The 26,343-nt window shown below is 35.9% G+C and overlaps 1 long non-coding RNA gene across 2 annotated transcripts in view; it reads right to left on the bottom strand.

Annotated features, from left to right (window-relative positions):
- The window catches only part of LOC131547114 (uncharacterized), a 29,928-nt gene extending 5,806 nt beyond the window's left edge, over positions 1-24,122 (bottom strand). Inside the window, exons 1-8 of one of the 2 annotated variants that reach the window (XR_009272849.1) lie at positions 24,002-24,122; positions 23,644-23,761; positions 20,827-20,889; positions 20,647-20,695; positions 17,424-17,497; positions 14,369-14,550; positions 8,558-8,665; positions 7,827-7,974 (exon numbers count right to left, since the gene is read on the bottom strand). This is a non-coding gene — a long non-coding RNA (uncharacterized LOC131547114). Of the gene's footprint in view, positions 1-7,428; positions 7,975-8,557; positions 8,666-14,368; positions 14,551-17,423; positions 17,498-20,646; positions 20,696-20,826; positions 20,890-23,643; positions 23,762-24,001 lie in introns of those variants that run through there. The other variant, XR_009272848.1, reaches the window with a different exon arrangement.
- Between the last annotated feature and the right edge of the window lie 2,221 nt (positions 24,123-26,343).

Below are 26,343 nucleotides of genomic sequence, written 5' to 3'. Positions count from 1 at the left end.
TAATCCCGGCTCTTTAAGTGCTGATAAGACAAGCAATTTAATGTAATTATAAACCTGGTGGCACAAATGGAACGGCAGTATTTTCGAATGGCGTAATACGCTAAAGTACACTTCACGATTTGAATCGTGCTCAGAACCCGCTCCTCCAATTACCTCCTAGATGACAATACAGCCATAAAAGTAATTTTGCTCAAAATTTGACATTATCAACATAATTGGCTCTTACTGAAGGCTTGCGTGACACATTCATCAAATCGCCGGCTATAAATACAACAGCGCGATGCGTTAAGAGGCTGAGCAAACACAGCTCATCTCTCAAATAAACGTTGTTGACTAACACTATCATTACCTCGCTGCTTAATTACTTTTTGCTTTTTTGATTTAATTGCTTCAATAAAAAGAATCTGTAATGCATTTTTAATTACACTGTCCAAGTGACCTATGTAGAGAGAATTTTACAACAGTGGGCCAATAATTAGCCTGTCATAGCTCAGTTAGCGAGTATTGTGAAGCTGTCCTCTCGCTGCACTGCCTCCGGCGTGACGGCCACGCGAGGCTCGCGCATTTTAGCTCTCATTCTTTTTCACAATGGTCTGACAATAAGAGCTGTACCAGAGGATGTGGGTTGTCTAATTTGGGTTGTGTCAGCCATTCAGAGGCTCCAGCACGGCACAATCTCTCGGGATCGACGGGGAAGGCACGAGCGTTCAGATTTAAGACGACCCACGGTTGACCCTCAGCCTCTTGCAAACTTTGCAAAAGTGGCTGCGCTTGTATTGTTGGGAAATACAACAAAAATATCTGGTTATTTGGATTGTTTCAGGTTTTTACAATAAAGTTGAGAAACAGTTATCAAACATTATCAATGGTTTCTTTGCCAAATGAACACATCTATCTGTGAAAAAAAAAAAAAAAAAAAGGCAACTGTGAGAACAAAATCACTTATAAAAATAAAGTTGCAATTACGAGAAATTAGGTTGAGATTAATTCTGAGATAACGAAAATAATTCGTAATAATTATCAGAAAGTGAGATATGGAATTGCAATTGTGAGATATAGTCAAAAATATAACAATAAAACCACTTTGTGAGATATAAAATTACACAATTATGAAAAATAAAGTAGCAGTTCAAGTTGCTGTTATGAGAAATTCCGTTGAGAAATTAATCCCAGAATTTGTTCTGAGATAAAGTTATGTAGAAACCTGTAGGATAATCAATAATTGTAAGACAACCAATAATGAGAAATAAAGTCATGACAAAAAGTTCAATCATAATTATGAGAACTAAAATTGCAACTGTGAGATGCAGTCACAATTGTAAAAATTGTCACTTTGTGAGATATAAAGTCAAAATTATGCAATTTTAAAGTCGCAATTATGAGAAATTAAGTTGAGATAAATTACATTTTGAGACAAAGTTAAATAAAGTTGCAATTGTGACAAATTAAGTGAGATACAAAATTGCAATTGTGAGTCAAATATGAGATATGAACTTGCAATTGTGAGATATAAATTCTGAATTGTGAAAAAATAAAGGTGCAAACAAGACATTGACCAATGAACTATGTAAATTAAATATGTGAGATATAAACTTGTAAACTGGCAATGACAAAGAGGGTTTTTTTTTTATTACTCCTGTGGTGAAAAAGTCTTGCTTGAACAGCTCGTACCCACAGTAAAATCACTTTAACGCACTGACTCAAGTGCCTTTCATTGTTTTATTTTATCATTGGCATCTTACACACATCACACCTGAAGCACTGCTAGATTTTAAAGATGTTGGAGGGTAAAGGGCAAAACTACGCCGCTCGTGGCTTTCTTTCCACTCACTGGGTTTAATATACTTCTGGCCGATTGCACCTCACGGTTATTCATATTCATACAAAAAGCACAGAAGCGTTTCTCCAGTTCTCCACATTAACCTGCGTCAGTGAACAAACACACAGAGAAACGGCCACACTGGCCTGACCCTCCCAGCTCTTCATTGGCAGGCATTATTTCTGATACAATAAATAAAACAGGAAGGAGACTAGCAGCATCGCCGGGAAACAATATGTGCTGCTCCTCTCGGTACTGACTATTCACCACACTGGAGTCTCAGATCATTGCACACAATCTCTGCTGAGCGGAGCCGCTGTGTGCAGCCGTGTCAGCGTGTGGTCTGGGTAGTGTGTGTGACAGTCAGCAGGAAACATGGTGATATTTGTAATATGTCCAGGACAAACGTCTCTTCTTTTTAGCCCTCACTGAGAGGAGGTAGTCTGTCAGGTGATGCTTCAATAAAGATCAATCAAAATTCCCAATCAGAACGGTCTCATATGGGAAAACATCGCTGTTGAGACCTTTATCTACAAGCCGCCTGAAAGTCACTCCAGTGACGTTTGCACTTCAGTCTCAGGATCCTGTCAAGCCTCTTCAGACATCAATATAGGACTTCTCATAATGCAAATTGTAGAAAAAATGACTATTGAATAAAATGAAAAACATCTTTTGTGTGAGATCAAAATTTAAAGGAATAGTTCAGCCAAAAATGAAAATTTGCAGACAATGTACTCACCCTCAGGCCATCCAAGATGAAGATGAGTTTGTTTCTTCATGGGTAGACATTTGGAGAAATGTAGCTTTCCGTCACTTGCTCAGCAATGGATCCTCTGCATTGAATGGGTGCCGTCAGAATGAGAGTCCAAACAGCTGATAAAAACATCACAATAATCCACAAGTAATCCAAACCACTTCAGTCCACTTCAGTCCAATATGCACAGATCAATCACCTTTTACAAGTAAAAACATCTCTAAACAAACATGCAGGTGGATTTAAATGTTTGAGGACAACAAGGAATGGACTTTATCACTGGAGGAATCGCTATTATGGACTATTTTGGCCAGAAGCAACGGTTTGAAGTTACAAACTTCTTAATTATGGTTTTGTTTCTTATAAACATGCAGCTTTCGGCTTCTCAAGATGTTAATTAATGAACTGGATTGATGTGGATTATTTGTGGATTATTGTGATGTTTTTATCAGCTGTTTGGACTCTCATTCTGACGGCACCCATACACTGCAGAGGATGAATTGGTGAGTAAATGATGTAATGCTGCATTTCTCCAAATCTGTTCTGATGAAGAAACGAACTCATCTACATCTTGGATGGCCTGAGAGCGAGTAAATCCTCAGCAAATTTTCATTTTTGGGTGAACTATTCCTTTAAAAGAACCACTTGTGTTCTTAGTGTGAAGAACTTGCCGCAAAATGCCAATAAAGAACCAGTGATGGACTACTGTTATGATGCACTTATGGTAATTTTTCTCCTTTTTGGTCATTGCGAAGTATGGAAAAATGCATGAAGATTAAAAAATAATGAGGCTGAATATGAAATATTTTTTAGGTGAACTACCACTTTAAAGCTTACTTTGTTTATTTGTAAGCTTAGTTTGTAACTGAGCTTGTGTATTTATCAGGGGAGGTGTCTTTTCTATTAAAGCTGAGACTCAGAAATGAATACAAACTGTGCTTGAGAGCGCTTGTCCTTTGGGCAGCGCGCAGAGCCACAGCAACTCTAGTGTGGAGAGGTCTGACCTTCTTATTCTGCTATGGCACTGGCAGGCAGCCATATTGATTGAAGTATTTCTGGACTTCTCTCCTGAATCTCCAGGTGGACTTGGGGGCCTCGGTCCCTAAGAACCTCAAACCAAAGCTCTCCGTTTTAAATCTCTCCATCCAATGAGAGAAGGAGGGGGGAGAAAAAGAAAGAAGGACCGGCGCTGTCTTGGGAACGGTGGAGGAAGAAGATGAGGGGGGTTTCTGCGTTTGGCGCTGAGCTGCTCGAGCGCTGCTGAGAGCATGGACAATTAGACGAGTCCCCAGTGTCTCTTTGCTCTCTGGCTGCCTGGTGGGTTGCTCCATGGGCTGTGAGCCGAGGGATCGACGCCTGGATGGGCCTTAGGCCGAGTGCTGGGGGAAACCCGTAATCCGCTCCCCCCGCCTCCGAAAGCCTCGGGAGGGCGGGCGAGATTGAGCTCTATTGGACAAAGGCTCTCTCTTTGCTCTAAGACTGTGGATTCTGACACTCGCACACACTGATTGGTGTCATTTCAAGCGGATTTTCCCTCGGCTGGATGTCAGGCGGCTTTTTATCCGCACTTGCAGTCGATTTGGGGAAACGTGTGACATGCTTTCTGAAGTTACTGCAGAAAAATGCATCTTTGTGCACGTCCGTTCAGGGCTGTATTTACTGTAGACGTTTAGATTAGAGCAGTGGTTCTCAACTTGTTGCGACGCAAAAATGGTTTGCGGGTCATTCATTTTAAATAACTAGAAAAAAACAATCAAAATTACTACTCAAAATCAGCAACATACACATATAGAGAGAAGTTAGATTTATTAAATAATAAATAGTAAATTATATTTTAATTTATATATTTTATTATTATTAATAGAAAATGCACATTTACATGATATATATCACTCTAAAATGGTGCTATATAGCACTAAAAGTGGTTCTTGGCTCGTAATCATAGGGGAACCACTTTTGGTGCTATATAGCACCATATCTTTAAAGGTGCTATACAGCATCTTTGTCAAATGGTGCTATGTAGAACCATAAGAGGTGCCATATTGTATTGTATTTCTTCAACAAAAATGGTGCTAAACAGCACCAACAGTGGTTCTTTGGCTCGTAAAGAACCTTTAAAGGGGCTTAACAGGTTCTTTGTACGGCAGTGGTGCTATATAGCACCTTAATCACCCCAAAGAACCACTGAAGAACCGCTGAAGAACCATACAGGAGCTTAACAGGTTCTGTATATGGTAGCAGTGCTATATAGCCCCTCAGTCATGCCAAAGAACCGGTGAAGAACCGCTGAAGAACCACTGAAGCACCAAAAGTGGTTGCCCTATGATTACGAGCCAAAGAACCACTTTTAGTGCTATACAGTATATACTGTTTATATACACTCAAATATATATATATATATATATATATATATATATATATAGACTATCATAGACAAAATATATACATATTGATCAATATGGGAATTCAGTGAATTCTTGAAAGTCATTTTTTTGTCTTTTGATGTTGTGACTTTTTCAGTTCTCTAATATCTCATTTCCCATTTTGAGTCTATTGCTTTAAATTGAACGTCTGGTTTTCTAGTCTGAAGAGCAGGTTTAAAGTAGTCCCCGTTGGCTCCGGAGCCCGTAAAGCTTAAAATGAACTGTGGCTTTCTCGCAGCAGGAATTAAGGCAGCGTCTCTCCTTGAAATTCCCCCAGCCCGTGACATAATTTACCAGTTCACCGTCTTATACCTATAGAAACGCTGTTGTGATATAGAATCAGCGAGTTGTACAACACAGACCAAATTGCCCCGGCTGAATATGACAACAGCCGAAACTAGCGGCCTAATTAGGAGGCTACATGCCTGAGAATGCACAGGCGAACTTAGCACAAATAGGAAAAGGTGCTTTCAGCCCGGCGTAGCCAACCGCCTCAGTCCCTTAATGTATTACCACCTGCAACCGCAATCACCGGAGCCAAATTTAAATGCTGATGATTCAAGAGAGACGGGGCGCAGGCCGGCGAAGAGCCATGCGAGAGGTGATTTAAAACATTGGCCCTAATGAGGCTGACCGCTGGCCGTCTGATCTGAATGTGATGGGGGAAATTAGATGAGGGACGAGGTCAGGAACGGCGTCAGAAAGGCCACAGCGCAAATGAAACACAGAGGACGACGCTACTGTCAGACGCTCTGTTTACTTCATATCAAGAAAACAGCGTCTTAGGCTTCCAGCGCTGTATAGATCAAATAATCAATGCGTTCGTATCTGGGTTGGGAGTGTGTTTTGCGAGGATGTGTGTGTGTTTGGGAGTTTGCACCGGCTCACAGCGTCTGGTTGTGAGGCCACAGCAGGTAAAGAATAGATTGCCTCACTTCTTACTTCAGCAGCGTGGACGCCTCACACACTCTCATAGAGAAAAACAAGCTGTCATCCTCAATCAAACAAACATATGCCCCCTTTTAACAGCTTGACTCTAAAAAGTTGCACAGCATTGTTGAACCTAGTGAGCCGTCTTGCTGTCTGCTGCCTACTAAGGCAGTATCCTAATGGTGGAACACTAGGTAATGACTCTGCATGCCACACAAGCTTGACTCGACAATAAAGCTAGCCTATTAGTATGCTGCTAAGCTAATGTCATGATGTTCTAAATATTACAAAAAATACAAAGTGCACAGGAATACTGGGTTACAACAAGTGCTTTTTTAACTAGAATGAACTGTTAAACATTTTTTTACTGTCATGAGTAAACTGAAGTTTTTAAATTTATTTGTAAATATATTTATATTTGTATCATAATTTATTATTATTATTATTATAAAAGTATTTTATATATATATATATATATATATATATATATATATATATATATATATATATATATATATATTACATAATTTAGATTTATAGTATATTCTATTTATAGTACTTACAGTAAAGTGTGAATGTTGTCATATTTATTTTTAAATGTAAATATTATTAATTTTACAATATATAAAATACTATAAATATAAATAATGCAAAATTACATATAATTTTACATAATTCATATTTATAGTATATTTTATATATACTATTTACATTAAAGTATGAAAGTTGTAACATTTATTTTTAAATGTAAATATTTTATTATTATTTAATTTGTATAATATATAAAATACTATAAACATCAATTATGAAAAATTACATATATAATATATAATACTGTATTTTTGTACAGTATTTACAGTAACGTATGAAAATTTTAATATGTATAAATGTAAATATATTTATATTTTATATATTCAGTCATTATAGTATGAAAGTATTTTATATATTCTTTTAAAACGAAATAGGATAACAATTTTACATAATTAATATTTATAGTATTTTATATGAAAGGTATTCACAGTAAAGCATTAAACTTAATATTTATAAATGTAAATATATTCTTCTTCTTATTATTATTATTATTAATAATAATAATAATAATATATTTTACATTCTGTAAAGTATGAAACTTTTAATATGTATAAATGTAAATATATTTATATTTTATATATTCAGTCGTTATAGTATGAAAGTATTGTATATATTCTTTTAAAACGAAATATGATAACATAATTTTACATAATATTTATAGTATTTTATATGTAAGGTATTCACAGTAAAGCATTAAACTTAATATTTATCAATGTAAATATAGTCTTATTATTATTAATAATAATAATGATAATATATTTTACATTCTATATATTTATAGTATTCATAGTATGAAAAAATCTATATCTATTTAGATAGATAGATAGATAGATAGATAGATAGATAGATAGATAGATAGATAGATAGATAGATAGACACACACTTTTTATGTAGGCAAAATACTACTAATAATTTCAATGTTAAAAAAGAGCTTTGGATTTCAAATATTGAAATTTGAAATTTGAATGTGAGTGGAATGTGGAAACCCACTACAGTCCAAACATCTGAGTAAGTCTAGTGAAAAATCAAGCCCTCAGCCAAATCCATCAGGACCAGTTCAACCATATCGTCTCAAACACCAGATGAGAGAGCAGAGCCTGGAATCTAACGCAGGGCTTCAGAATGATGGCAAGTACCTGATCCCTGGCATTGTGATTGACAGCTACTGACCACCACTCAACTGGCCCCGACGTCTTCACACTGCTGAGCGCAGCGGGGGCCGCCGAGTCTCGGGGAGGCATGCAATCAACTGGGCCTTACAGAGATAAACAACGCTCACGTATGAGAGCTCCACACCAAAGGCACGTACCGCACAGTTCCATCACGCGGTCTAGCAGGGTTCACTGACTCCACTGTTTCAGAAATTGCAGGATGGATTCAAACAGAGGTGTGGACTTCATTGTTCTGCCGGCTGGTAAAAGTGGAGATGGAAAGCCAGATTCCCGCAATCCTCAGGCCTGGAGTTTAAAAAGAGGAGAAGCTGCATTATTTACAGTGAGAATCGACTTCACTTGTCTTTATTTATGAATTTGGATGGGAACTTTTTCTAGCAAGCAAACAGTAACTGTCTGATTCAATCAGAATGTGATGGATGGAAACAATACTGCAATAAGTAAATACACATTGATATTTTCTGTGCATACACTTGTGAAAAAGAAGTGTGTTTAATTCTTTTAAATTGCACTTAGTAGTGTACTTAAAATCTTAAAAGTGTCTTTAAAAAAAACGACATGCAGACAATATAATATTAATGAAATAAAAAGCCAGTTAAGTGTACTTTCATGACTACTTAACACGTAAATCTTTACACACTTAAACCGTATTTAAAAGACAACAAAGGTAATTATGAAATTCTATATAAAGATGTACTACTCAAGTGGGTCAAAAACACTCCATGCATTTAATATCACCAGTAATTTTAATTATAATATATTTTCATTTAATTTTAAATGACCTGCATTTAATTGCCTGAAAAAGTCACTTTCAGTTTGCAATTAAAGAAATAGTTCACTCAAAATTCAAAATTATCTGAAAATTTACCCTCACTGTCCAATTTTAAAAAAATTGGCAAAATTCAGCATTCCATCACTTGCTCATCAGTGGATCCTCTGCAGTGAATGGGTGCCGTCAGAATGGGAGTCCAAACAGCTGATAAAAACATCACAATAATCCACAACTAATCCACACCACTCCAGTCCATCAGTTAATGCATTGTGAAGTGAGTGGATTATTAATCCATATTATTAATTATTAATCAGTCCATTATTAAGGTGTTTTAACTTAAAATAGATTCCATAATCCAAATACATAATACTTGTTTAGAACGGTTTTCACTTGTAAACGGTGCTTGATCTGTGCAGATTTCTCTCCTGATACTGTACACAGAAAACAGCGCTGAGCAAAGCCACTATACTGCGAGGACAGATACAAACCGGCTTTGGAAAGTTTCTTTAACATATTTTGCCACATCCATTCTCATTAAATGACATATAGGAAGACGGCAAAACTCGGTGTCATTTGTCCTTGTCCTTCATTTGCATACCAAAAATAGCACTCACAAGCTCAAAACAAACAGTTAAATAAATAAAGAAGCCTGGTATAATGCAGGTTATGTAAGTGTCATCTTTATCTGCTAAACATTCCCACGAGCAATGCAAAGAAGCACCCAAGAGCATTTACATCCCTAATTTACCCATCCATTAAAGAGACGGATGCTTTGATACTATTGCTGTGTTTATCGGCCGTCTCGCGGGATTCATTAGGTCCAACGTTCCCTTCAGAACGTAATCTATTGCTTAATTAAACTTCCCAAATATGAAATTTGAACCCATGAATAAGAAGAGAAGTTATTGCTTTGTTGTTCCCTCATTTGCACAATATTTTAATGAACACAAACTCCAGATATATTACCATTTGCATGTAAATAAAGCTTTTCCTCAAGCACTTAAGGGCTTTGATTTGACTGTGGCGGGCCGTAAGTCATCGTTTTTTTTCTGCTTGATGAATCTCTGAAGGATACGAAGTGAAGCTCATTGACTGCGTTGGGAAATTTCACAGCTAGTGGCTCCATCGCACATCATTGCAAAGTGTGAAATTTTAATCAGAGATGTTGTGAAGAAACAAGGATCGTCTGACGACCATAATTAATGACTTCTGTCATAGAGATTACGCTGGCACATTTGAATGCGCGACTGTTTTAAAGAGCAAGAGAAAACGCATTAACTAAATTGTATAGCATGAAGCGCTGCTGAATTAGAGGCGGCGTGCTGCCGTGTCACTCTGTGTACGCGGCCGTATTCTCTGTTGCATTGGACGCCATTCGTTCGCGTTTAATTGAACAGCGTTTCCCGACGTGCACCCGCCTCTTGTTTCTCCGCGCATTAATTTCACGCGCGGCTTATTGACGCGTGATATTCTCAGAATGATTGGAAACATGAAGCTTGAAGTTTGTCTACATACTACAGACAAACTATAACAATAAACATGTCACATGCTTCTATTCCTCTCATTATAAACATAGTGTACTATACTATCATCATCTCCTATAATGTATATGACATGCATACATCAAAACTTCAGAGATAGAAAATACATGTAATAATAAATACACATAAAAACACATATAGCTCATCGACCTACACTATCTATCTATCCATCTATCCATCTATCTATCTATCTGTCTGTCTATCGTTCTATCATTCTATATAGAATTCTATCTATCTATCTATCTATCTATCTATCTATCTATCTATCTATCTATCTATCTATCTTTGTCATTCTTTCTGTCATTCTATCTATCTATCTATCTATCTATCTATCTATCTATCTATCTATCTATCTATCTATCTATCTATCTATCTATCTATCTATCTATCTATCTATTTATCTATCTATCTGTCTGTCTATCTATCTATCTATCATTCTGTCGTTCTATCTATCTATTATTCTGTCTATCTATCTATCTATCTATGAATACTACACTGAATAATCCCAAAATTAGTGATGATTTTGATGGCAATAAAAACATATTTAATTTATTTTATTTTATTTTATTTTAACTACACTATACACACTACACCACTGTCATGAATAAATTGTATACATTTTATATTTTCAAATTTATTTGTATAACAACTATATTGTTATTAATAATAATAATTGTAATACATATGTACATGTACATTTACATATATTATTTATATTTAAAGCATTTTATGTTTATAGTTTTTATGGTATGAAAATCTGTATATTTTAAATTTTATTATTAAAAAAACACCCTTTTTAAGCCATACATACATTTCATATACACTAAATGGCTAAAAAGGACTGAGAAAATTTTTCTCAGCTATATCGCCCAGCCCTTCTAACCAACATGGTCATTTAGTGTATTATTCAGACCAGAGCTGTTGTTGTTTATCGTCTGTGCATTTCGAGAGCCATTTATTTCTCAGACCTCACCAGCTCATTAACATGCAAATAGCGCATATGTTTTCATTTTCCAGCACAGTAATCTGGTGCTGTTTATCCAATCACCAACTTTTATTTTACTAGCCAGCGCTAGAGAGTGAGAGAAAGAGAGATTGTGCTTCGAAGCATGCACGCATTTTGAAGTGGCCACTAATCACAGATTGCAAACTCAAGTGTAGTCTGGAAGTGCCTGGCCCCCATTATGGTGCGCCGCTGCCCTCTCCGAGCCCTGAGTTGTGTTTCTGGCCCCGGCCTGACCTGTGGGCTAATTCTGGCAATCAATATTTTAAGTGCTTCCTGATTCACTTCTATCACATCCTGTGGCACAGATTTTGATATGTGATTAAATTAATAGTGCGAGAATCACTGCGGAAAGTAACATTTGTAAAACAGACTGATTACTGATTGTTAATTGCCAAGTGTCTTAATCTCAAATGAAATGTGGAAAGTGTATTCCAGAATACTTAACCGTTATGAATATCATTGCTAAAAAAGGGGAAAAACAACAATAATAATTAGGCACCGCTGCCCTCGCTGATTTGTGTCTAAGAGGCTCTAATCAAACGCTTGGACCAAAGCTCTGAGATGTTCTCGCTCGGCTTGGAGACGTTAATTGTGAGGTAAAATGAAGAAAATCATTCATAATTGTTGCCTTTATTCTGAGGCCAGAGTTTCTGCAGGCTTTATGATGGTAAATGTAAGACTTTTTAAGACCTTATTAAGACCAAGTAAAAATGGAATGGAATGCAATATGTCAATATGGTCTCTAAATGTAAATGTCTAAAAATTATGTTCTTCGTCAGTATTTTTGTCTGGTTTTCCAGTGCAAATGTTCAAGGTTTTTTAAATCAAGATACATTTACTTGAGAAGCAAAATGACATAAAACAAGAAGTCTTGATCATTTTAGGATCAAAATGAAGTATCTGACAATGGGCTGAGAAAAACCTTAATTCAAAGAGAAAGAGTTTTCAAACCCCACTGACAGATGTTCGTTCTTGTTTTAAACAAAGTCACTTCATTTTGTTCAGTTTCTCATAAACGTACACGTCATATCTTCAATTTGTACCTCAAGTAAAAGTATACAGATTTCAGGAGGTTTAGATATTTGGTCTGGAAAGCAAAACAAAAACACTGTAAAACACTTAATTTTTTTTGCACAGCATGCAACAATTAATGCCATGCATTTATGAATTGAAGATTTTCAGCTCTGATTTAAGAACTTTTGGTCCTTAATTTGTGGAAGGGCGAATTAAGACTTTTTAATACCCACAGAAAGTCTAAAAACAAAATGCTCCAGTGTCTTTTAATGGTTAAAACTGGATTGCATCTGTGTTTTCTTTTTTCTTCTTCATTTTCTGCACTGATTTTTGGGGGGAAATTTTGCAGAATGAATGCTACACTCTTATTGGTAGCAGAAAGTAAACTCATTTTAGCCAAATATTTAATAAGCAAACATACAAGATGAATATCACATGCTGTGTGGGCCTGGTTGTAACCGTTAAGCATATATTCTGCAAATGCAAAGGTTGCAGGTTCAGCTCCACACAGGTGTGAAGTTTTGCTGTGAGCAAAGTCCAGTTCTCCTACCATCCCCTTGAGCAATGCACTTAACCTCAGTATGCTCCAGTGGGACTTTCTTAGAAAAATCCCTATAAATTACTTTTTAGGGAAAAAGGTGTCTGATAAATACTAGTATCTTTTTTTTTAAGATTCTATGTGAGCTTTGCATAGACATAAATTATTTTCATTATGTTTTACATTTTTCAATTGTTATTTTTAAAGCTGCAGTCCATAACTTTTTTTGGTTAAAAAATGATCCGAAATCAATATTTGAGCAAGCATATAACCAGCCAGTGTTCAGAACTATCAAACTATTAGCCCGATTCACAACGGTTAGCTTATAATAATGTTTTCTAATTTGAGAGGTACGGGTAGATTTTCACGGGAAATTCGAGCATGGCGCTGCGTCATTACGTCACGCCTGTAAACATAAAGAAGTTGTCCCGGCTAGTAGGCTATCGCATGTGAGGACCCTGAAGGTGACGGATCGTTTATAGCCTTTTCTCACAGCAGCTGGAATAGTTAAATTTATCATTTTGATGGCGGACTGTAATCCAGAAAGGATTATGTGTTTATGAAACACATGTGAATGAAATGTGCTTCTGATTACAGATAGCCTGGGATTACACAAGATTTGTATTTTAAAGAAAATAATTTGCTTTTTGGGTTAAAAGAATTTCTTAATATGAATATTAGATATTAGACTGAACAGAAATTGAAATCTACACGCTAATACACACAATACTCATAGTCACGCAATGCTGATGTTGTTAACATTAATAATTTGAGAATAAAGTATAACAATAATAATAATTTGCACGGTTTGATGTGATATGAGCTAACCGATCTTTAGATTAAATCACCATTGGTAGTGCGATTTGTGGTAATGCTTTTTTCCTCAGTTGGTCAGGAAGATAATTCCGCAAAAAACTGCAATTCCAGGTTTTCAAACAGAGATGGTGACAAAGAGGCAAAACTTACGGACTGCAGCTTTAATGATTAATTTTTAAAACTTGATGCTTTTATCAATGCATATTGTTTTTTCTCAAAAGAAAAATATCTAAATATTAGCATGCTTTTGTTGAATCCATTTTGGTTAATTGTTTTATAGACTACTTCATTACAAAACTACTCTAAATGCTCATATCCCAAACCAAAAACCAAACAGCAAAACGAATTAGAAGACACTAAAGCAGCATGCCTGGCACTTTCTCAAACTCTGTTTTGAGGTTTGTAGGCCCCGCAAAGACTGCAGCTTTTACCAAGAAGTGGCCTTTAAAACCTTCTCCAAGTCGCTCCATTCACAGCTGCCACGGTAATGCTGGCAGAACCTCGAGTCTGGCGACGTTCCCAATGCTCACCGGCGGCGCGCTGCCGTTCTCTGACGCGCGGGTTTGTTTCACAAGTCGTCTAATCAATTGGAAAGTGGCCTTTAGAACGGAGTCTGGCACGCGATGCATTCCCCCATTGTGTCGTCTGCGGTGAACACAAATAACACGCGTCACTCGCTGTCTTGAAACGGGAGGGACATTAAACAAATTGTACATTATTGTGCGGCTTTGTGTTTGTCATCTACAGTAGAGCGCGTGAATAAGCACATGTATTTGTGTCCGTGCTAAAACGCTGCCAGGTGGGAACCCCATTGTGTTTGGCTGACAAGTGGTGTTAATGAAATCACAGACGCCTGTCCGGAAAATAACAGGAAAAGCGCCAGAGAGACGCTTTTACACCGAAACGCAGTGTGCAGACGCTGATACTAATTTACTCCACACAGAGACGAGAGGGAGAGAGACGCCGTTTACCGGACTAAAGTCATTCATTACCTTCTGATGTCGGCCGGGAGGATTCAAATGACCGATTCTTTTCTCCGTGGTAAAACCGTAGATAAGCAGGAGGACTGATAGGCCATCACAGACACAACAACAGCGGCCCCGGGATGTTCACACGTCCTCGCAGACAAATGAAGGCCACATCGGCGCTGCGAGGCAGAGAGATTCATCACTGCCTGCGTTAAAGAGGGAAAACGCACACAAACGCAGGAGAGGGGTTTTAATGTTTTGGGGACCCAAAAGTTCAGGATTTAGGCACCTCACACAAACATAACAGGCCTCTAGCATAATGCAATTTGTGCAAGACACTAGAAAAAGTCGAAAAAGCAGTATCAGTTTCTGTGAAAGGAGAATTTACTGTTGAGTTAGCAGGACTGGTAAGATTTGTGACATGCTGAAGCATGAAATGCAATGAACCAAAATCGTTTCATGGACAAAATGCATTTCAGGATCCCAAAATGTATTTAGTTCACAATAACTTCTATGCATTTCACTACAAAATGGATATATCATATATCATATCATTTATCATCCATGGGGAAGTCGTGGCCTAATGGTTAGAGAGTCGGATTCGAAACCTAAAGGAATTGTAGGTGGGGGAGTGAATGTACAGCGCTCTCTTCACCTTCAATACCACGACTGAGGTGAGACCCTTGAGCAAGGCACTGCTGTGTGTGTGCACTTTGGATGGGTTAAATGCAGAGCACAAATTCTGAGTATGTGTAACCATACTTGGCCACATGTCACGCCACTTTCACTTTCACTTTGAAATGTGCATTTTGTGAATGGAGTCCATAATGCACTTCACAAAATACAAGAAAAAGTCTAAAAAGCAGCTAAATGATTGGTATAAATTCATCTTTTTCGGTGAAATAGCATTTACTGTTTAGTTAGCAGGACTGCTCAGACTGAATCAGAATCTGTTCTCAACTCTGTTGATGAAATGAATTTTGTGACATGTTATGAAATGCAATGAACAAAAATAGTTTTTTATATGCAAAATGCATTTCAGGATCCACAAAACCTCTTTTGTTCATTATAACTTGTATGTATTTCGCTACAAAATGCATATGCCATCCATGAAATGTGCATTTTGTAAAAAAGTCAAATAATGCACTTCACAAAATACAAGAAAATGCATAAAAGTCAATTAAATGTTTGGTATTAAGTCATCAGTTTCTGTTTGAATTCATCTTCACAAATTTTCACCAACATCTCTCAAAAAGATTTTGGTCTTTTTCATATTACTATTATTCACACTGGACAGAGATTTAATCAGATGCATTAAATGCTTTACTACAGCAGGTGCAGATTTGTTTTGCAACCGTCTTGCACTGATACTTGCAATGTAAACCATAGCGAGAAGAGTTAGTATGAGTAAATCAGTGCCTCAAAATATGACTGAACCTAATCACTTCATTAAAATTAACTTAAATTTATATTATGCAGAAAAAAAAGAGGATTCTTTTTTTTTTTTTAATACAAGTGCATTGTTTTAGAATTGTTGAGTGGTTCAGTGCTGGCGAAAAAGGTGTGTCTTCAGCTGCTTCTTGAAAGTTGTGAAGGTTTCAGAAGTTCGAGCTCATTCAACTAGACAGATCTGGTTATCAAACTAACTTCATTCAGATTTGCAATTCAAAGTGTGTGTGTTTTTTTTTTTTTTTTTAAATATTGCCTTGAGCCTGAACTACAACTGTGGTAGAAGCCTCAAATCGACACTTTTGTGGTTTATATACCAATAAAGGGTGCATATTATGTTATATTCTTACTCTTTTAGGGGTAGATAAGGTATAAAGGCATCACTTGAGAGTTCTTCTTCAGTGACAAGCTGTTTTAACTTTAGTAGTGCAAAAAATTTGTAGCTTTATTAGAAGCTTTTACTGTTCAGATAGCAGGTCTGGTCAGATTCAATCAGAATCTGTTCTCATGCCATGAACTAAAACCATTTCATGGACAAAATGCATTTAATGATCCAAAAAACCTCTTTCATTCACAAAAAGTTATATGCATTTTACTACCAAATGCATATACCATCCATGAAATGTGCATTTTATGGGTGAAATGCATTTTGTGACATGCTGAGTCACAAAATGCAATGAACAAAAATCATTTCTTGGATAAAATGCATTTCATGATCCACAAAATTTCTTTCATTCTTGTATGCAAAACTTCACTACAAAATGCATACACCGTCCATGAAATGTGCATTTTGTGGGTGAAATGCATTTCATGACGTATTTTTTTCACAAAAGGTGTTTTTTGTTGTCTACAAAATTAGAAATACATTCACCCTTACATGCATGAAATGCTAAACTATTGTGCACAAATCCAGTATTGGATTTAAAATGTTGTACATGAAATTAAGTGCTGACTTTTCAATTTCGCTGATAAAATGCAACTTTCTTTTGTCTTTCTGTGTACATGCATTGAAGTACAGCTGCATTACAGCTGCATTTTTGTGTCCCAAAATTCCTTCAGTCTACAAAATGAGTTAAGACTTGGCACCCCATAAATAACAACACCCTTGCACTTCCTGTTCAAGTTAGTGAAAGCTCTGTCCATGGTGCTGATTTGAGTTACATAAACCCTGTCTTTTACTGGCCGAAGTGAAGCAGGATTGACCTTCAGGGTTAACAAACATCGCCTGTGCTGTGCAGCCGTGATCAGGTCTGCTCCGTCCCTTGCATTGTAATGGCCCAATGTCCCGTCTCCACATTCCAAACCTCCGCACCTTTGCTAATTGCTGGCGGTGGACACGTGTCGTGCCTCTGCTGGTGGGCTGCACACTTCTGCCCTAACGAGGGGTTTGGGCCTCTGTGTCCAAAAACAGCAGTAATAGGGGAAGGATGTGGATGTGGACAGAGCCGCATAGAGAAACAGCATTAATTGGCACGAGTGTTTCCTACTTCACTTGCAGCATTAAACTCACTGGAATTGTTTCCGTAAACTTTCCTAATACCTCTGAAAGCGGTCTTTTATTAGCTGGGACACATTTTCTTATTAGATGACTGTGCAGATCACTTGTTCTGCCATCCAGAATCAAGCTTACCTTCACTCCAATTAGAGGCTGATCGAAGGCAGGCTTCGTCTCTTTTTATTCTCACTGCCACTTCTTCTTGTTTTCTGTGTATGAACAGATAAATATAGGTACATTGAACATTTTTACAGTTGTTGTTTTTTTTTAACAACTGTCACTTTGTGTTAGTACATTTCAAATAATTACAAAGAAACAGCAGGTAACATTGAATTAAACATGATATTTTGAAGGAGAAAAACTGAAATAATATTTTGTTTTAATATCCTCTAATAATCTCTGTTTTAGTACCAACTTTGAAAAGTTTTTGAAAGTGTATGATAGTGAATCTCACAAAAGAATGTCACATTTCACCTTAAAATCAAAAGAAAAGAAAAATCAATAGTTTTACATGGCCTTGTTTAGGAACATTTTATTTTCATGACAATTAACATCCCATAAGTATTTTGAGAAATCTGAATCTTTACATTTATTTTTTCTTGCCTACTGAAAACAAATAAAGTTAAAGAAAAAAAAGCTCACCAAGTCTGCATTTATTTGTTCTACGGTAAAAACTAAATTACAATTTAAAATAACTGCTTTCTATTTGAATATATTTTAAAATGTAATTTATTCCTGTGATACAAAGCTGAATTTTCAGCTTCATTACTCCAGTCTTCGGTGTCACATGGTCCTTCAGAAATCATTCTAATATGCTGATTTGCTGCTGAAGACACTTCATTATTACTATTACTTTGGTTTCATATTATAATATAATGCATTTTTTCAGGATTCTTTGACAAATAGAAAGGTCAAAAGAACAGTGTTTATTTGAATTAAAAATCTTTTGTAATATTATAGATGTCTTTACTGCCACTTTTAAACAATTTAATGCAACCTCGTGGAAAAAAGCATTAATTTAAAAAAAGAGAGAAAAATAAAAAAATTTACTGACCCCAAATATATATTTGCATTACTTGAATTGCAAAAAACAATATATATATATATATATATATATATATATATATGAATAAATTGGTATAAAATATAACCAGGACATGTTCTTAGAGATTTTCCTGTAAATTGTGCATTTAGAAAGTCATAAAAAAAAAACTAACTAATACCAAAACAGCTGGTTTAAACCAAAGCTGCTCTGAAAGGCAGCAAAGAAATGACTTCCCAGCACAAGCCCGGATTCTCCGGCATGGAAATCAAACACCTGACAGGTGAAATGAAGTTCTTTCATTGCCTGGCTGTATATGAAATCCATTTATTTGTGGCTTTCAGTGTAAAGTTACCATAGACCACACGGCAGGTCACCTTTGCAACATCTTCATTTGTCCTAAACGTCTCCCAGAATTCTTTGCAGGTCTCCTCACAGACCACTATTACATTGCACACCCAGCAATTATGCTTGGATGTAAGAACAAAGTGCATAAGCATCCCAGATGTCATCAAGTAATACCAAAAGATAATGTTTCTGTGCATTTCACGAGTCCAGTCATCTAATGAATGTCATATTCTTGCAGTTTTGTAATGGGATCTGATCCCGGGTGAATATATATGACGGGTGTATAGTCATGGTCAGCCGGCTCTGCTGTAAATCAACCTCAATGTTCCTTCAGAGCGATTTGATAGGCATAATATTCTCTGCTGCCCAGATTCCAGGAGTCCATCTCGCCCAGTGAAACAGTAATTATGGGATGTGGATCCAGCACAAACAGAAAAAGGTCTGTTCCCTCTGCCTTATTGGACAAATTTGCTCATATTGCCTTAAATAAATGAGCAAATCAATTCAGTGACTGGCTCTGGACTGGAGCAGGGCAGCACACACACGCACACGCACACACACATATACACACACACACACACACACACACACACACACACACACACACTGTTATTAGCACTTTGGAGGCTCTGAAAGTTCATGAGCACAGCCAGCTAACATTAATCAACCTACTGCAGAGACTGAGGGAGAGACAGAGGAGATCAGTGTGTGTGTGTGTGTGTGTGTGTCTGTTTCTGAAAGGCAGGTGGGCATCAAGGTTGCGCTCCATTCAGAAAAGAATCAAAAATGTCTTTTAAATTCCTGAATTTGAATTGCATTAGAATTGATTTAGCAAACAGCATGCAGAACTGTAATTCAAATTTGAACTGAAGGAGAAAAATAAAAAATAAAATAAAAATTAATTAATTAAATTTATAAAGTCGTACTGCTGTGAGTTTAGTTTTATTATTACTATTATCATTATTATACTTCATTAATAATTGTTTTGCAATTGCAAATTGCAATTGTTTTGTGTGAATTATCCATGAATATATCTTAAGTACATCATGGACTACTTTTAAAAACACTAGATGACAATAACGATCAAATGATCATTGTTCAATTAACTGCAATTTAAATACAATAATACTAATATATAACTTCTATATATTTTATATAATTATAATTATATATAAATATAACATTTTATAAGTCTATACATACATACATACACACACACACACACACACACACACACACACATATATATATATATATATATATTTGCACACCATGGCTGCATTTTTTTTTTTTTTTATCAGAAATAATATATATATATTTTTTTTATTATATTTCTGTGGAAACCATTATATATTTTTTTCAGGATTATTTGATGAAAAGAAAGTTCAAAAGAAGAGCATTTAATTGAAATAAAACTAAAAAGGAATAAAACATATATGAATGGCAATTTGTACATAGAAACACAACTATCATACTCACACACACACACACATACATACACAAATGCACAACTGTTTAATATTATTTACAAAATTACAATTTTGATGCCTGTTCTGACAGTATTGAACTCAATTCAGTGTTCATAATTCATATAATTAAATATGTATAATTAGATGAGAGAAAAAAAATGAATACATATACATAATAGGTCAAATTAATCATGTAACAGTTCTGTTGTGCAACTTTGCTGAATTTCTTTCTCTAACTGTAAATCCAATTCAGTTCAAATTCACACTCATGATTCTGTATCTGGCTGTGTGTGTGTGTGTGTGTGTGTGTGTGTGTGTGTGTGTAGGAAGAGCCCAGTGTGTGTTTGTGAAGCAGATGGAAAGGCAGGTGTCACGTGAATTGTGTATGTGTCAGACTGAGGAAAAAGACAGGAATGAAATAAGGAGGAAAGGAGAGAGAATGGGGGAAGAACAGACAGACTGACGGAGCCCCAGGAGTGCGCTGTGGTCCGGCTCTCACCCTGCTCGCGGGCACGCGGTTCTCACCAGACATTATTTACCAGCAGCCCCTACAGCACACAACCAATGAGAAGAGAGAGAGATCTTATTTACTGAGAGTCTTTCTCTGGTCAGTAACCAGGTACTGAGAGAGAGAGACAGAGAGAGAGAGAGAGATGGTCAAGCATTTATGTTTACTCACTGCTTTGGAAGATGGACTCCATCAGAAAGGCTTCACGTCCAAATTGGCTCACTGTCAACTCATCTAATGAGACGAGAAATAAGAGGAGATGAGAAACGCTAGCTGAAAATGAGAGGGAAAAGAAGAAGGGATGAGAAAAAATGAGAGCGCAGAGATGAGATGAGATGAGATGAGAGCAGAGGAGAGAATGGAAGGAGAAAATGAGATGCAAAGCAGGAAAAATGAAGGAAAGAAGAGTAAATGAGACGAGAAAAAAATTAGAAATGCGAGTAGAGGAGTGGAGAGGGTTATGAGGTGAGATGAGAAGAAAGTGCTTGAGAGTTGAGAAGCAGAGACAAGATTATAAAAAAGGCAAAAGGAAAAAATGAGGAGTGAAGAGAAAAAGGAAAAATGAGGAGAAAAATTGGAAAAGGAGTAGAAATGATACAGTAAAAGAACAGAATAATGTCTTGATATATGCTTACTATATATATATATGTCTTATGTATATACTGTAAAACAAATAAAACAAGGACTACAGGAGCACGCGCACACACAACACATATACTGTATATATATATATAATCTTATTTTATTAGTCATTTAGCATCTTATTTTAATATTACTATTATCTGTTATTATAACATTGTAAATGTATTTATTGTATAATTATTGTATATTATATTTCTGTGCCACTGTTTTGTGGTTGTAAACAATCATGCAAAAAATATACTTCAAATTGAGTTGAAACTGAGTTGAGAAGAGAACAGATCTAAAGAGGCGAGAGGAGGACAGTGGTTTCTGTCTGTCTGTTAATCGTCTGACGCTCCTCGTCTCGTGTCGGTCTCAGTTCGGAGCGGCAGTGAGACGCAGACAGACGGACGGAGACTGTTGAGAGGTAAAAGAGGGGAGAAAGAGAGAGAGAGAGCTAATGACCAGCTCTTATGCATCAGTGCTCGTACTAATGAGCTTCTAGGGAGAGAGAAAGAGCACGAGCCCGAGGATGTGAAGGTCCGGCCGTCTCTCCCCCGCCGAGTTCTCTGCCTCCTCACTCTCAGGGAACCCCCGACTCCAGCCGCTAATGAGAGAGAGACAGAGACGGAGAGAGAGACCGGGCAAGAGGCTTCGGTCCACCTGCCAGCCCGTCTCTCTCTCTCTCTCTCTCTGTATGACGGTGGGGGGGTCGGCCGCATTCTTCCATTCTTAATAATTTACATCGAATCGATTTCCTCCAGTGCTTCCTTCACTCTTGCTTTCATTTTGAAAGGAAATAACACACGTTCCCTGGGAAAAATAGGGATTACGATCCGACAAAAGAGACGACGTGTTTCTACTTCGCTCTCACATCCAAACCAGTTGAGGCTAACTTACTTTAACTGACTGCAGAATTCCCACAGTGAATCTCCATGACTTTTATAGTCTTTAGGGTTTACAACAGATGAATCGTTTTTAAAAATCATTTTATATAGATTATCATTTCATATAGATTACAAGCGAATATATGGTGTCGGTAAGATTTTTTTTTTTTTTTTAATTGACTGCATTTATTTGATCCAAAATAAATGAAAATAAAGATATATATTTCAATTCAATTTAAAATGCTTTACTTGCATGATTTTGTTTACATGCAATATTGCCAAAGCATTATTACAACAGTAACAAATAACAGTAAAAGCAAAAAAAAAAAAAAAAAGGTGCTAAGTAATGAATAAAAATGTAATAAAAAATACACACTATCATTCAAAAGTTAGTAAGATTTTTAAGAATTTTTATACAAATTATATTTGTCTTATTTGTACTTTTATGCTCAGGTGGTGGCAATTATTTAATTAAAAAATACAGTAAAAAAATAATAATATTATGGAATATTATTACGATTTTAAATAAACATATTCTATCTAAATATATCTTAATGTAATTTATTCATGTGATCACAGCTGAATTTTCAGCATCATTACTCCAGTCTTCAGTGTCACACGATCCTTCAGAAATCATTCTAATATGCTAATTTGAAACATTATCAGTGCTGAAAAGTGTGCTGCTTCACATTTGTGTGAAAACTGCTACATTTTTTAAATTATTGGTAATAGAATTAGTATGAACGTCTTTACTGTCACTTTTCACAGTGATTACAGTACAAATGTCTCTAGTAAGGCCCTCAACAATCATAATTTTCCTCGCAAATGACAATATCTAAAAGATAAAAAATAAAAAAAGCAAAGCTAGGAAAATGCATATTTACTAGATACATTTCCATGACTTTTCCAAGCTGGGAAAGGACTATTCCTTAACACATCCCATTTTTCCTGCTCCATACACCCGTCCAGATCTTTCTGCTGGCTACTCTGTTTACCCATTTACAACACAAATTATGCGTCCACAGCTAGATTAAGAGCGGACACACACGGGCTGGAGACATTTGACGCGTCCGTCTGTGTTTTGCAGGGAGGTGAACTTTATCTTCACCTGAATTGTTATGTAAAACACACTCTACCTGTCTGATCTCTCATTGACATGCCAAGATTCCGATATATTAATATTTCAGTGGAAATTCTTTTTTTTCCCCCTGCTGTTTTTCAGATAAAACAGTAAAATATACAGAAGTGGCCTGACCAAAGGAAGCCTATCAAAGGTACGAAAATAACAGGAAGAAAGAAAATGAATAATGTATCCAGCGTCCAGTTTAACCCCTCATCAGATACCGGCCGCAGGAAATTAGTATTCGTCCACTGTCAATGTTTCTGATCTGTAAACTCCACATTTTAAATATTCATAAACTCCCACCATAGTCTTTACCTTAGACTGATTTATTATTTAAATGATATGAATGTTACATACCTTGGCATTTTCCTCCCCCGCCTGTCTCTTTCTCCAGAAAAAATCCAGATTTAAAATTTTTATCAAATATTAACATAACCCTCCAGATTTCCTTGTGGCGTCATCTGGGTTTGTTCAACTGTTGAGAAAAGAAATTCAACACACTTTATTAGTATATGACACTGTGAAGAACACCAAAGGAACACAATATAACGGCCCCAAAGCCTAACTGTGGTTTTGTTTACCAAGCACTGCCCCCTTGTGGCACAAAATAAAACATCACAGTTATGGAGAAACGCACAGTCAGGCCTCTGTGAGATGCAACTATCTTGTTTTTAAACGTAATAACGTCAAAGTGTGAGGCTTCCGGTTATTTTACCTGTACAATAACACTCCCTTATGCCGTTTATCACATTAATTTAATTAATTAACACTGGTTTGTAGCGCAAATACAGTTTACTGCACTTTGTTATTTTTATTTACCTTCCGGCTAATGAACCGGAAGTCCCACACGTTCACAAAATATAGCGAACTTCCGCGCGCCAAATATAAAAGATGGCAAAATAAACAGGCTTATTAACTTTTTAAAGAGAGGAGGAAATAATATTTACTGAATTTTAATCAAGTAAATGTAGGCCTAGCATACGAAATTTAAACTGAAAATTGAGTGTGTCCTCTATTATTGACACACTTTCCTGTTTAATACTGTTAAGCTAGTTTGACACAATCTGTATTGTAAAAAAGCGCTATAGAAAGGTGACTTGACACAGACATAAGAGGCTTCTTTCAGAAACATTAAAAAATCTTAACCAAAACATCTGAATTAAATGTATAATTGAATTAGATTAATGAATGCTATAAAATGATTGTTTGGTAGTTCATGAAATCTAATGCATTAACTAATGTTAACTGTTGAAGCGTTACCCAGAATGTTTTTGGAAAAACCTTTGCATAAATATTTCCACTTTGTGTTTTTTAATTCATGGGGAAAAACAAACAAATCAAACATAACTGTATGTAAAAAATAAATAACCCTTACACAAATTAACCATGGTTTTACTATAGTAAAAGTGTAGTATCCATGGTTTTTTGGCATATTAATTACCATTTGTAGAACCACAGTTTTACTAAAAATACCATGGTTAAACTATGGTTAGTGTAGCAAAACCATGGTTAAGTTGTGGTTACTGCAGTTTAACTACGGTAGCCGTGGTTTTTTGGTTTTATTTGTGGTAAAACCATGATTATTATTATAATTTTTTTTTCCTGATGGTTTATTTCACATCATATAGACTGACTACATAAAACGGCATCATAAATAGCATCATAATGACTTCCTGAAACTGACCGTTGTATGTTTGGTTCCTACAGTAAAGTCCCTTTATACAGTGTTTATATTGCTCATAGCAAAAGAGCATAGAACACATTTTCAGGCCTTTGTGAAATGCAATTAGCCATATAATCCTGCATGATTCACCAAAATAACATGTTCAATCAATTGCAAATGAATTTGGAACAATCTAGTCAAATTAGACAGATGACGACATGGACAGGTTGTGAGACGCTCTCATATTAATTAATATCCGATTTTTACATTTGATTCATTTTTTGTATGATAAACAACTTGTCTGATGTAAAATGATGAGCTCCAAACCTCAACATCATGATAAACGTACAGCCAATAGCAGAGCTGAGTCAGTGAGTCACAGAGGTGCTGTGATTGACAGAGGTCAACGGGAGGACAGGAAATGAAGGTGTTTGCTCAAGGAGGCTTGTGTTTGTGGACGGTTGTGATAGTATGTGATGTGGAAATTGTTTTATTTGAAATGTTTAGAGTCTTAATTCACTGCCAGTTCAAGTACAAACATATGACATAAGACATTAGGCATGATGAATTAACAAAACACCATTTTTAAAGCATTAGATTAATTTATAAATAAACTATTTTACATATATATTCATGTTTGCTGATTTCTATAATTTAAAATGTATTAGTACTTTTCAAATGTTTGGGGAAATTGAATACTTTTACTCAGCAACAACACATTAAATTTACCAACAGTGATGGTACAGACGTTTATAATATTACAAAAGATTTTTATTTCAAATAAATACTGTTCTTTTGAACTTTCTATTCATCGAAGAATTCTGAAAATGCACACTTTCCACACAAATATGAAGCATCACAACAGTTTTCAACATTGATGATGATAGGAAATGTTTCTTGAGCAGCAAATCAGCATATTAGTATGATTTCTGAAGGATCATGTGACACTGAAGACTGGAGTAATGATGCTGAAAATTCAACTTTGATCACAGGAATAAATTACATTTTAACATTTATTCACATAGAATACAGTTATTTTAAATTGTAATAATATTTCACAATATTAGTACTGTTTTTACTGTATTTTTGATCAAATAAATTCAGCTCTGGTGAGCATAAGATATTTTTTTTAATTATTTTTGGTTTATTGCTGCTTCGTGATACCTAATGTTAGCCAATACAAATTGATTTTTTGGCATAAAATATGTGTCTTTTAATTAAAAAGTTATTGGCCAAAAGCAAAGAAATCAACAAAAATGTAAACATGCAGTGTAAATGGTAAATACACGAGGACGATTTCACATACGCAGTGTACTTTCTCTTTCAAGAGTGTAAAAGTGCCATTTGTAATTCGGCCCGTGCTTTCTTGAATTTTTCTTTTGTTTTTGCTCAGT

Source organism: Onychostoma macrolepis, chromosome 09 (genome assembly GCF_012432095.1).
Source record: "Onychostoma macrolepis isolate SWU-2019 chromosome 09, ASM1243209v1, whole genome shotgun sequence".
In the NCBI taxonomy this organism is placed as follows: domain Eukaryota; kingdom Metazoa; phylum Chordata; class Actinopteri; order Cypriniformes; family Cyprinidae; genus Onychostoma; species Onychostoma macrolepis.
Note: the sequence above shows the minus strand (reverse complement) of the source record. Positions and strands in the feature narration are given on the sequence as shown.